The sequence below is a fragment of the Dreissena polymorpha genome, chromosome 14, assembly GCF_020536995.1.
Source record: "Dreissena polymorpha isolate Duluth1 chromosome 14, UMN_Dpol_1.0, whole genome shotgun sequence".
NCBI lineage: Eukaryota > Metazoa > Mollusca > Bivalvia > Myida > Dreissenidae > Dreissena > Dreissena polymorpha.
The window spans coordinates 66,621,713-66,634,208 of record NC_068368.1 but is presented as its reverse complement, the minus strand read 5'-3'; the positions used below and the strand labels follow the sequence as shown (position 1 = coordinate 66,634,208).

The following is a 12,496-nucleotide window of genomic DNA, read 5'->3' as shown; positions in this document are numbered from 1 at the left end:
TAACACTGCAGTTGCTATTACCACAGCTGAGTATGCTGAGAAACCCATTGAACGAATTCAGATCATTTACCTGCATCAATAATATATGTATCAATCTAAATATTGTGTCCACTTAACACAATAATCAATTGTGAATGCAACTATCCAAATATTGTGTCCACTTAACACATAAAAAAAAGACTATCAAGTCATAAATGTCTTTCAAAATGCATCATATAGTACCGAAGTCAGAATCATATTTCATCCAAATCCCTCTGACAAGCCTAATACATTATTACATTTTATTGTATGTGTAAACTGATGTATCCATTGAGGAAATACTGATCGGATACATCAGTTTTCTGTTCAACCATCGAACTGGCATCCTCAATGGATTCAACTGACATCAATACAGATTGCAAGGGCTGAATGAAAGATGAAATAAATCCGCCATGTACATCAAAAGGCGGTGGGACAGCCACATGAATAAAGCCCATTTTAATTTAATCTCCCATGATTATCTGTGATACTGGCTGATAATAGACAACTTGTTACAAAGCAGAGAATTGGAGACATTTTTTTCTGAGCAGCCGATATAGGAGACTCTACTGAGTTTGCATCCCAAAATAGGACAATTAATTTATATCAGGATTTATATGACCAAAGATTTGTAAATCAAACAAATATACAGGTGGCATGAAGAATTTTATTATGGGTAATACAAAAAGGACTGAGCCAATAAATTGTTCTTTACTAATTGAATCTTCATTTGAAAAATCTAAATGGCTGCGTAATACCAGAACAATTAAAAATAAGGAACATGACCATAAACCCTGTTTTTAACAATTAAGTGATAAAAAAAATGAAGAGAAAACTTGACCAGCACTTTGTTGAAAGCAAGGTTAAAAATCCAGTGAAGTTTTCTGTTTATCATTATTCAGTCACTTACTTGTGTCACGAAATTTTGATAATTTAAAAATCTGCTAAAACTCAAACACCTCTAACTTTTAAATGTTTATAAATGTTTATGATTACAAAAAAACAACAGAAGTCTGTTGCATAAGTGATTATACATACATGTAATGCATATTTAAACTTCCTAATTTACCATAATGTTAGAACTTTATGTACATGTAAATCCTCACTCCTCACAAATGCATGCACTTGTTCCAGATCTAGTTGCACACAATTATATTACTGATCATTATCAGATTGCAAGTAAAAACTGTTCACAAACTAATTTGCATTATGATTCACTTCTAAAAAATATGCACATGAAAAGTGATGCACATTTATATGGCCTTACACATTCAGGTCTTTGTTCATACAAAAATTCAAGTGTGAAGTACGGACTCATTTCAGTTTTCAGTTTAATTTTTCAACACCTGCTATGTCAGCATAGTTTGAAGTTTTGAGATTATATTTAAATTTGAATTAACGCTCGAGTCTGCTAACCGATAATAACCAGTACTTGGTGTCAAAAAATCTTGAGAACCCTAAATACCATTCCATCATAAAGAGGCAACCATATATAAAACTAAATATTGTACCATTAAAGAGTAATGGAAGTTTAAGACTCTTAATATGATAGTATTTCATAAAAAATTGTGTTGCCAAAGCTGCCAGTAAAAGGTTTTGGAATGAGGTGTTGCCTAGATGACATCATTTACACTGATATTTGCTCATATTGAGCACTGAATTGTTGCACAAATTAGTTAAGCTATTATGACCATGAATTGCTTTTCCCCAAGACTTTGTTACTTAGACGAAAGGGCAAAGACTTTCAGTTTGCAATGAGATTCCTTTTCGATGTGTCCTTTATTCCTACATAAATTCAGACCTAAAACAAGCACATAATCACAATGTTAGAAAATTTGATCACAGGAGTACCCGGGCTGATTTAGAAATTCAGGCACAGTGAATCCCTGCTTTAGAAATTCAGGAACAGGGGATCATTGATTTAGAAATTTAGGCACAGTGAATCCCTGCTTTAGAAATTCAGGAACAGTGGATCACTGATTTAGATTAATTCAGGCACAGTGAATCCCTGATTTAGAAATTCAGGCACAGTGGATCCCTGATTTAGAAATTCAGGTATAGCGGATCCCTGATTTAGCAATTCAGGCACAGTGGATCCCTGATTTAAAAATTCAGGTACAGCGGATCCCTGATTTAGAAATTCAGACACAGTGGATCACTGATTTAGGAATTCAGACACAGTGGATCACTGATTTAGAAATTAAGACACAGTGGATCACTGATTTAGAAATTCAGGTACAGTGGATCCCTGTGCTTAAAAGCTGTGGGGAAATAACCTAGTTATTTCCAGCTGTTTCTTTGACAGATGCATTTTGAGCAACTTGAAGGTTAAGGTAAAATAAGCCTGCTGCATGACTCAGGCATTGTTAACCACATGTTAGAGGTATCATAGATTAAAAAAGCAGTATAAAAGTGAAATGCAGGTGCATTGCAAATAACCTTTTCAAAATAAATGTAATGAGATGATGCATGAAAGATTTAAGATAGCAAGCAGAAACTCTTTATTTCTTTAGAAAATATTTGTTTTACTAAAAACATTACCCCACAGATAAACTCTTTGAAATACTTTCTTTTTTTCACACTGTACATTCTTTACATATAAAATCAATGATTCAAAACATCAGCTTTCATTTCAGTACATTAATTAGTTTACAATGAGTTATTTTTCTTACCTTTACTAATTATTTATATATTCTGTCTTGCAACTATTTTCCTCTGTTTTTTTTTATAGTCTGTCAACTGTAACACCTGAAAATATAAATGTTACAGCAATGAATTATTAATTCAGGTATATGGAGTTTATTGATGCATGGGATAGACACAGAATATCCCACCTTTCAGATATATGACATACTGAATATTTCAATAAATAAATTTACGATTACGTTGGGACGTATTAAAATAAATGAAGCGTGATGCTACATGTAACTGGTACTAACAGTTAACAGCCATTAACTTAAATTGAAATGACAAATTTTATCTTGGATACTTTAAGGCTCTGTTGGTTCATTCCCACACATAAAAAACTCATTATTGTTGTTTATTGACTAAGTAATAACATTATTTCTGAAAAGAAATGCTATAATTCTTATAGACCGTTTTAGATGCTGACAAATGTGCATGACAATTATTATACTGGATATATCTGAAGACTCTTAATATGAGAAGTGCTCCGGGAAACGTTACTTAATGAATGTGGACTTTTTTTTCGTTAAAAGGAAATTTCTTCTTTAAAGGAAAATGCAGTCAAGACAGAACGTTTAGTCACTGATTATCCTGTGCAGACTGCACATCCTACTTTGGGAAAACAATTTATGCATGTGCAATCATCCCTGTTTTCAAAGAGCCTGGCTGTGCAAACATATACAAGGATTTGTTTATTTACAGGAGCCACACACATATAATAACACTCTCATCCCCACCTTTTTAAAGACAAAACTTTTCATTCCAAATAAATGCTAAATTTTCAACCCTCAATTCAAATAAAACTGATTCTTAAGATATCTGCATAAAAAGATACACAATTCAAATTTTTCTTGTAGTGAGATGTTATAATTCAATTATTTTTCTTCCTACCTAAGAGTGAGTTCTCAGGAAATTGTTCTTCATCTCAGATTTACATTCCTATGTTTACCAATGTTCACCTATATTACAGTAAAAGCTCTGTACTCCAATAAATACTTATCATATAACATCATCAATAAACCTCCAGTTTCCACACACATACATTACATCATGAGATACTTTACGCTCTCATGCGGACCATTACATTAGACGGGTAATTTCCTATTCTGTCCTATTCTGTCTATCCAAGTCTATTAATCATTATCACATAGCGTTGATCACTCAATCATCCCTGGCGATTCTGTCCTTTCAACTCCACATTATATATAAATATTTCCATACAAGATTCTCTAAATTTTGTAGTCAAAATCGTTTGGACAACAAGTCTTACAAGAGATGTGTTTGTCAGAAACCCAATGCCCCCTATTGTGCCGCTTTGAAGCCATAAATTTGACCTTTGACCTTGAAGGATGACCTTGACCTTTCACCACTCAAAATGTGCAGCTCCATTGAGATACACTAAGCGACCCGTGATTTTTTCCGCGATTCTCGCATCACCGCAATCGATGCAACGTGACAAATTGCGGTAATTCCGAGCGACAAGAAAATTTGGGTGATGTCTCGCGACCGTCGCGCGATGTATCTCGCTGTTACGCAATCAGCGCAAATCACCGCAAATCACAGCGAACCGCCGTGGTTCACCTTTTTAAGAGATTTACATTAAGGGCTACACTACATTACATGTAACATATATGTATACACTTACATTATACATTGCAATAATAAAGCTTTTGTTGTTGTTGTATGCAATTGGAGTATTAGCTAAAATACTCCCGTTCTGACATGAACGTGATGAAGTAATGTCGGAAGCTTTAACGGTTCCAAATTAATAGAACAGCGCAGAAGAATGATCATGCAATAATTATTTAACATAACATGTAAACATTATTTAACTAATTGCATGAGCAGAATGTTTATTAAAACTTACAATCAATTATATTCCAGGCCCGAATACACTACCACTGTTCAAATTCCATATTGTTGCAATATACATGTAGCATAGCACTGTGTAAATTGAAAGTTGCATAGTGTTTCGTCATTGGTCGGTTATAAATACCTTGTTTCTTTACATGGTATTTGATTTACGAAACTAATAATTTGGTAATTTACGAGAAATATGATATAAGTTTTCCATTTAAACTTTGATCTTACCGTGTGTGTTAATTGACGTTATTAATTATGTTAATACTTATTTTTGCATTTCATTAAGAATTATAACGTGTAGCCCTTTTGTTAACAGTGTTTAGCAAAATATTCGCGCCTTAAGACACGGGAAATTGTTTAAGTTACACTTTCATTTGAAGGTTAAATGTAATCGGTAGATTACATCTAATTATTTGGACTAAAATATGCTATACTTATTTATTTTCTGTTTCAGGCTCCAATGCGGATAACTCGTGTTACTCGCGTTACTTTCCAAGCGTTGTACATACATTCACAATGCTTGATAAGCCGGAAATGGGAAATACATTACTGTTCTATTTTTAAGTACATGTTATTATGACATCGTGGTAAATAATTTGTTGTGATTACATCATTGCCTATATATTAAAGCCGTTAAACATTTTGTTTGTTTTGCTGAAAAAAAAAACAAGAGTATATCAACGTAGCACTTAGCGTTCGCAGAGTTAAATAAATTTATGATGATGTATAATGTACATGCATTTCTCTGGGTTTTCACGTCAAAAACAAAAAACCCTCAACATTTCATTATTTAGTGTGTACTGTCCATGGGTGATAGTGTTTGTTCAAGTGTCTAATTGACACTCTTTGTACGTGTTCAAACTGTGAAAAGATGTGACAATCACAGAAACAACAGGATGGCGTTGCCAATTAAGTGCGATAATGGATCAAAGGGCATTGACAAAAAATAACAGTTTGGATATATTTTACGGCGCTTACTCAGATGGTCTCTCACAACAAAAAAACTATACAAGTCAAGGTATTATGTTTTACTTCTATCAGTAACGATACGGATATGGCGTGTTTGATTTGAATTGACATTAAAAGAAATATCAAATTGTTGGCAATATAACTGTTTTAAAAATACCAACGAAACATTTAACCGAAATCAACAGAATTCAATGTTCTCTGCGCTACGCAGTTTGTATAAAAAAATCAATACTTGCACACTCGTATACCTTGACCTTGTACATTGCCGCATAATTTTCGCGCTCTTTTGTCGGGAAATATACATGATGACTATATTGAAAGCATTTCCCCTGCGAAGATTTGTTCTAGAAATTGGAACGGTTCTGGAACTGTTCTAGAACATCAAGAACAGTTCTAGAATGTTCCATATTCGCGTTCTAGAACTTATGTTCTGCAATTGTTCCAGAACTGTTTTCTAGAATAATTCCAGACATTTGTGGAACAAGGCTTAGTTCTGAAACTGTTCCAATAATACACAAGAACATTTTTAGAACATTTCTAGAACAAAATAAGTTCAAGAAATTTCTAAAAATGTTCTAAACTGTAGTTCTAGAACACATTTAGAACTCTTTATGAACCAGTAAGTTCTACAAACATTCTAATGGGGAATAAGAACACATATAGAACAGGTCTAGAACCAAAGTCTACAATTGTCCTACAATTGTTCTACATATTTAAAATAAACTAGTTCAGACAATGATAATTTGACTTCTTTCAAATTATATTTCAAAACAATTTTCACATTGAAACTTTGCTTGCTGTGGTGTCTGCAAGATATTGCTGTCATATCATGAGATATATATATATCATACACAAACAGAGGACTAATGTTAAGGAGTGTTTGTTGATAGGTCTGGGATACTTTGTCTTATTTCTAATCCTAAAACATTATGTGGGTACTCACTAGAAACAATGTTACGAGGCACTCCTAATGAGTATCCAAACATAAGCTTTTATGGAGAACTGGAGAAAATTATCCCTGAAATACCAAAAAGTACTTCTCCTTTAAGTCCTAACAAAATCTTCTGCTACACACATACATATACATGTATATAACTGACCATAATTTGTCACCAAATTACACATTATTTAAAAAAAAAATTACTGTATCTGTTCGGAATTCTGCATACTTAGTGTCTTCTGAATTTGCATGTAATCTTGTGTCAATTAAAACACTAGGACTTCACAGAGTTCCTCAACATTCACCATCACAAGAATCTCAACGAACTAAACTGGAATTAGGTGACTAACTACAGGAGCTTCTGGTAACTGTAATAGGTGGATTTCATCCATCTTTTTCATAACATTATTCAGATATTTGTGTAGTTTATTTGTGTAGTCTGTCTCCAATAGTGCGTAGAATGTGGCACTGGAAGTGTTTCATCATCAAAATACAGTTTCTTCACACGCTTCAGTGGACCTGGAAAAAAGACATATGAATGTATATTTTGAAACAAATATAAACTCTTTAACTCATTAACAGGTTTATAATTACAGAAACTTAATTCACAAGCAAATGATTGTGGTTTACAAAAATCAACATGTTCAAACAAAATTAAATTCTGTACAGTATCAGGTTGTTTTGCTCCCAAGTAGTTTCCTTTCCCCTAGTTGTTTTGCCTCCCAAGTAGTTACCACGGCCATTCTACCTCATGTGTGAGCCACACTACCAAGTGTGAAACTACTTCTGGAAGGCAACATAATTTGGACAAAATAATACTTGTTTTTTCGTTTTATGTAAACAAAGTGTTTTCTTCTGTAATGATGTTTTAGAAATATGCTTTTCTTAAAATTTCAGTAATTTACCTTATTCAGTCAGGCATTCCAGAATACATGGGTGTAAAGGTGACCAATGCCATTTTACTCTTGCATTTTATTAATGTTAATTTCACAAATTTTTAGATTATTTAATGTTTTGCCAAGTCTCGTCTTCTTGTAGTCATCGATAGATTAAAGTCTCATAATAAACTATTCCCGGGCCTCAAGAAGTTATTTTAGTGAGCATCACAGGTCTATAATCCCAGCCTGAAGTTGCGTGCAATGAGACTTTCAATGTAAACATTGAGCATTGTTAAATACTGAAATCACTTGCCTAACTTGCAGTGTAATCTTCAAAAAAATAAGCATTGGTGTTTATGTGGTTTAAAAAAATGATAACCAGTTATAAAACAGAAAAAAATGCGTCCATTTGCCTTATACTCGCCCTTCAGCAAATGGACCATTTATGAATTGTAATAACAGCTGTATTAAGAATAGTGTTCGACCCACAATACACGTTGACTTACTTAACCCGTGTTTCGATGTGTACAGTTAAGTCCGGTAATCTTGCGCGTCCGGTAATCTTGCGCACTTCGCATTTGCGAATCTCGCAGACGACGAATGGTTTTCTTTTAAGTGATGAAAGATGGAATTTCACATTTTAAAGAATTAACGGATTTAAAAGTTACGTATTCCATGCAAAATTAAATTCGATCATTACATTTATACACCGGTTGCGCCATCCCTATACATCGTAAACACTGGCCTTCTTACGAAAAATTCAAAATGAATCACAAATTCCCTGCAGTCTTTAGCGTTTTCATACTTTAAATTAAGAATTCATAAATCCAACGTGTAATTAAGCATTCCATTGCACAATATCCGATCAGTTATGGTATTTTTTGCCATGAAAATATATCGCATCAGACGACATAGTCATCATTTCCCGCCATTCTGTCAAACCAATTTGGTATGATCTCCGCATGCGTAATGGCCTAGTTTTGATATTTTCTGTACACTATGGAAGCATGATCGTGGTATCAAACCTGTTATGCATTTTTTTTCACGCATACCGGTACTATTTTATTACATTGTTGTAATTGTCCACTATTATTAGTGATTATATTTTTTTTTATTTGTAGTGAACAAAAACTGCACTAGAAATCCACATTTAATTTCAATGGTTTTGCAAACTGATTTTTTAAATATTTTTCTGGAATGTTTTTTTATCAATAATTGGACACCATATGTCTACAATTTTGCCTAAACGAGGTCATTATACAAAGTGCGCAAGATTACCGGACACTGTGATAGTTTGAAAATGAGGTGAGTCATGTTTGTTTTGAAATCAAATCGGACAATTCTTCACTGAATTAATCAGATATTTTTGTGTTAATAAGCACTTGAACTTATAATTTTCATAATAAATTTAGATATTATGTTGCCAATTTATAAAAGAACATGTTTTTAAACCAATTGACCCTTAACTGCGCAAGATTACCGGACAGCATCGTAAGAACTCTCTGTCTGGTTGATTATTCTTTATCACATATCAAGCACTGGTACTTACCATTTTCCGATACATGAAGATGGTTTTCCTTTCGATGTGTCATTTTACTTAACATGAAGATATGAATTTAGTAAGGAGGGATTAATTTTAAGTTGGAAAATTAAATTCCAAAGCGTATTTCAGCACCGCATCATACGGGTCTCTGAAAATCTACCCAGCCTAACCCCAAATGTAATGGATAATTTCATTGGCCAAAATTCACAAAACAGAGCTGACTGGTTTTTTATTTTATTTACGTAGAATGTCAGCGGAGCAGCATTAACGAAAAACAGTCGGGTGCATATAAGCGCGCTTTTTTTAAATGGCAGACGTTCTTTTCTTGTTCAATCGCGTTATGAGCTTTATCGAACCACAAAATGTAGTCGCACCCAAAATAGATGTTGCTCACTACCAGGAGGGAGATCTCATCAAAGCCACTTACCAAAAACAAACATACGATGCGGTGATCAGTGAAATCCATCGTAAGTAAATTCGTTTGATAGCCAAACTTTTTGGTACCAATCTAAAAGGTTCTTGAATGGGGTGAACACTTTTTTATGACTGAAAGCATTAAGCCCGCCTCGTCACTAATGTTAATAAAGTCCTGCCGGAGAATTAACCGCAAAATGATATTTCAGTTCGCTCAACGCGGACCTATTTGACGAGGCGGTGTCTCGGTTAACAATGTCCCCTAAAAAATGTCCATATTTCAATCGCCGTAGAGCAAGTATATTTCACTTACTGTTTATAACACTGTGTGTTGATAAAAACACAAAGTATTGAAATAAATCAATATTCAAGTTAAGGGGTCTTCCTGATCATTGTTAAACAATTTGTTGTAAATAGTACAGGTTTGGGCAATCATATTTTCGGATAACGAAAAATAATCTTGTAAATAAATATATTATCATAATAATAATATTAAAATTTGTATATACTGTTGATTACAGATGACGAGGTTTCTCTTAAAGCAAGCAAAGCGACCGCTAAGCATGCTTTCGAGGCAACTTAAGATAGGAAAAAAACTCAAGGTAGGTATTATTTTCAAGGCATGTTCACAGTTCAGTGACAGGCAGGCAGTCCAAAATTACAGGCTTTAATATTTATGAATGTGAGTTGGACACTTGAATGAGACTCAAGAAATTCAATTTTCCTCCATTGAATAAGTGTTATTTTAAGTATTTTTTTATCAGTTGGTCAACACTGCCTATAGATATATGATTTTTTCCCTGTTATAAATGAAACATGAACACATTGTTCACAGTTATCCAATTTCACATTCACTCACTAGCCAGGGGTGAGTGAATTTTTTTGAAAAAAAAATCTGATGAACAAACGTTCGATAACATTAGCTAATTGTTTGTATGGGTAACTACTCAAGACTAGCCAGAATTTCCAAATGTGAAATTTGATGGACTAAAACAAAGTATTCATGATCGCATGACACAATGCTCAAGTTTGGTTTTCAACACATTTCATAAATGATTTTAGAGTTCAGTGATCAAACACCAACAGAGCCTCGTGATAAGTTGCCTGTAAAGAGGAGCATGATCCCATCAGATGCCTCCGAAGAGATTGACCTGACGAACAATGCTGCAAAGCAAAATCTCAGTAGTATGTTGGTTGTCTAATACTTTTTATTTTAATCCCTTAGAAGTATATAAAATCCAGTATTTAATGCGTTCAAATCATAAAAACCTGCAACAGTGTCTTGAATATATTGCGTTCGTATTTAAGTTGGTGCTGAATGTCAAATTGTGTTATCCATCACCAGTTTACTTACAAGGTTTGCTGTATTGAAGCATTCTCAATTTGAAAATACTAATGTTGTGATCAAATGTGTAATAATTTCTTTGAATACTTTGATAATAAGTACACTCAATATTGACTAAATAAAAAGACGTTATGTCTATATTTGTAATACTGTCCAGCTGGATCATTTAGACTTCTTGTTTAGTTTAAGATGTGACTACATTTGTTATCTAAATGATTTCAGAGCAAAGTGCTCAAACACCTACAGAGCCTCGTGACAAGTTGCTTGTACACAGAAGAGCCTGATCCCATCAGATGCTTCCGAAGAGATTGAAAAGAACTGTTTACGGACATTTTCAGAACTGTTTTAGAACATTTGTTCCAGACTTATTTGAAGCAACCCTTCGAAACTGTTCTAAACATTTCTAGAATTGTACTGGAACACACCGGCTAGAACTGTTCTGTAATCATACTGAAAATGTTCTAGAATTATTCTGGGACAGTTGTTGAACGTTAAATGAGAAAAAATTTCTAAGACAATTCTAGAACAGTTCTGGAAATTTATTCAAGAAAAATTCTGGAATAGTTCTAGAACGATAGTTCAAGAATTGTTCTAGAACAGTTGTTGAACGTTAAATGAGAAAAATTTCTAGAACAATTCTATAACAGTTCTGGAAATTTATTCAAGAAAAATTCTGGAATAGTTCTAGAACAATAGTTCAAGAATTGTTCTAGAACACACCTTCAGAACTGTTTCAGAACAAATTGTTCTAGAAATTATTCTCATTTAACGTTCAACAACTGTTCTAAATCGTTCTAGAGCATTTTAAGGATGATTCCAGAACACTTCTAGTCATTAGTTCCAGTACAGTTCTAGAAATGTTATAGAACAGTTCTAATAATCTTCGCAGGGGTTGTAAACGTCGTGTTAACATTAAAACATCGGAAGTGTGTTTCGGATTATAAATTTTTATTCTCATTTGGGAATTTAACGGAACATTTATACTTATGGTATATTTGTTTTAAATTGTATATTAATTTGTTACAACTCTTTACGTGTGAAAAAATTGTTTTGATAATATTATGCATTAATAGCACAATTTCCAGAAGGTAAACGTTTTTTACATGAAGGCCTATGACGCAATAAAACGTTTTTTTGTAGATCGTTTTGTTTCAATCTAAATTTAAATACGCTCGTCCAATTAAAGCTGTGTCCCACATAATGCGCTGTACTCTTTACACTTCGGAAAAATGGCGTAGTCATATGGTTGTTTTAATGAAATTCTCAAACATATTTACCGACATAAATGTTCAAGATTATTTTTTTGATGTTGGATTATCGGATAATAGTGAACATTAGAAGCGTTATGTACATGTATAAAGTTATCGATACGATTCGGTTTCTATGCATGAATTGGCGAGTCATCGTTGTCACTGCGATCACGGCAAATTGCGGCGAATCACCACAACATTCAGGGGATTTAGCGCGAAGATTATCTTGCTCTCGCGCGACGTCAGAGTGACGAGTTACGTGAAATCGCGGTGATTTTCCACCCAAAAAGCAAAATGCCCGCCTTGACTTCGCAAATTAGGCAAAAATCACGGGTCGCGTAGTGTACACATGCATGCCAAATATCAAGTTGCTATCTTCAATATTCAAAACGTTATGACAAAACTTAAATGAAGGTTAAAGTTTTAGGAAAGAAAAATACAATGATATTTGACCGTAAAGGATGACCGTGACCTTGACTTTTCACCACTCAATATTTGCAGCTCTGTGAGATACACATGCATGCCAAATATGAAGTTGCTATCTTCAATATTGCAAAAGTTATCAAACTTTAACCAAGGTTAAAGTTTTGG

General features: G+C 33.6%; 1 protein-coding gene and 1 long non-coding RNA gene across 12 annotated transcripts in view; one reads left to right on the top strand and one right to left on the bottom strand.

The window, feature by feature from the left end:
• LOC127858464 (neurofascin-like) overlaps positions 1–12,496 on the bottom strand; it is a 254,106-nt gene that overhangs the window by 206,567 nt on the left and 35,043 nt on the right. For all 11 annotated transcript variants that reach the window (XM_052395649.1, XM_052395651.1, XM_052395650.1 and 8 more), the window contains exon 2: positions 2,691–2,766. The gene's annotated coding sequence lies outside the window, so the exon portion shown is untranslated. The remainder of the gene's footprint in view (positions 1–2,690; positions 2,767–12,496) is intronic.
• Positions 9,870–11,125, top strand: LOC127858470 (uncharacterized). Its single transcript, XR_008038946.1, has 3 exons — positions 9,870–9,912; positions 10,373–10,495; positions 10,878–11,125. It is a non-coding gene; the product is annotated as an uncharacterized LOC127858470 (long non-coding RNA).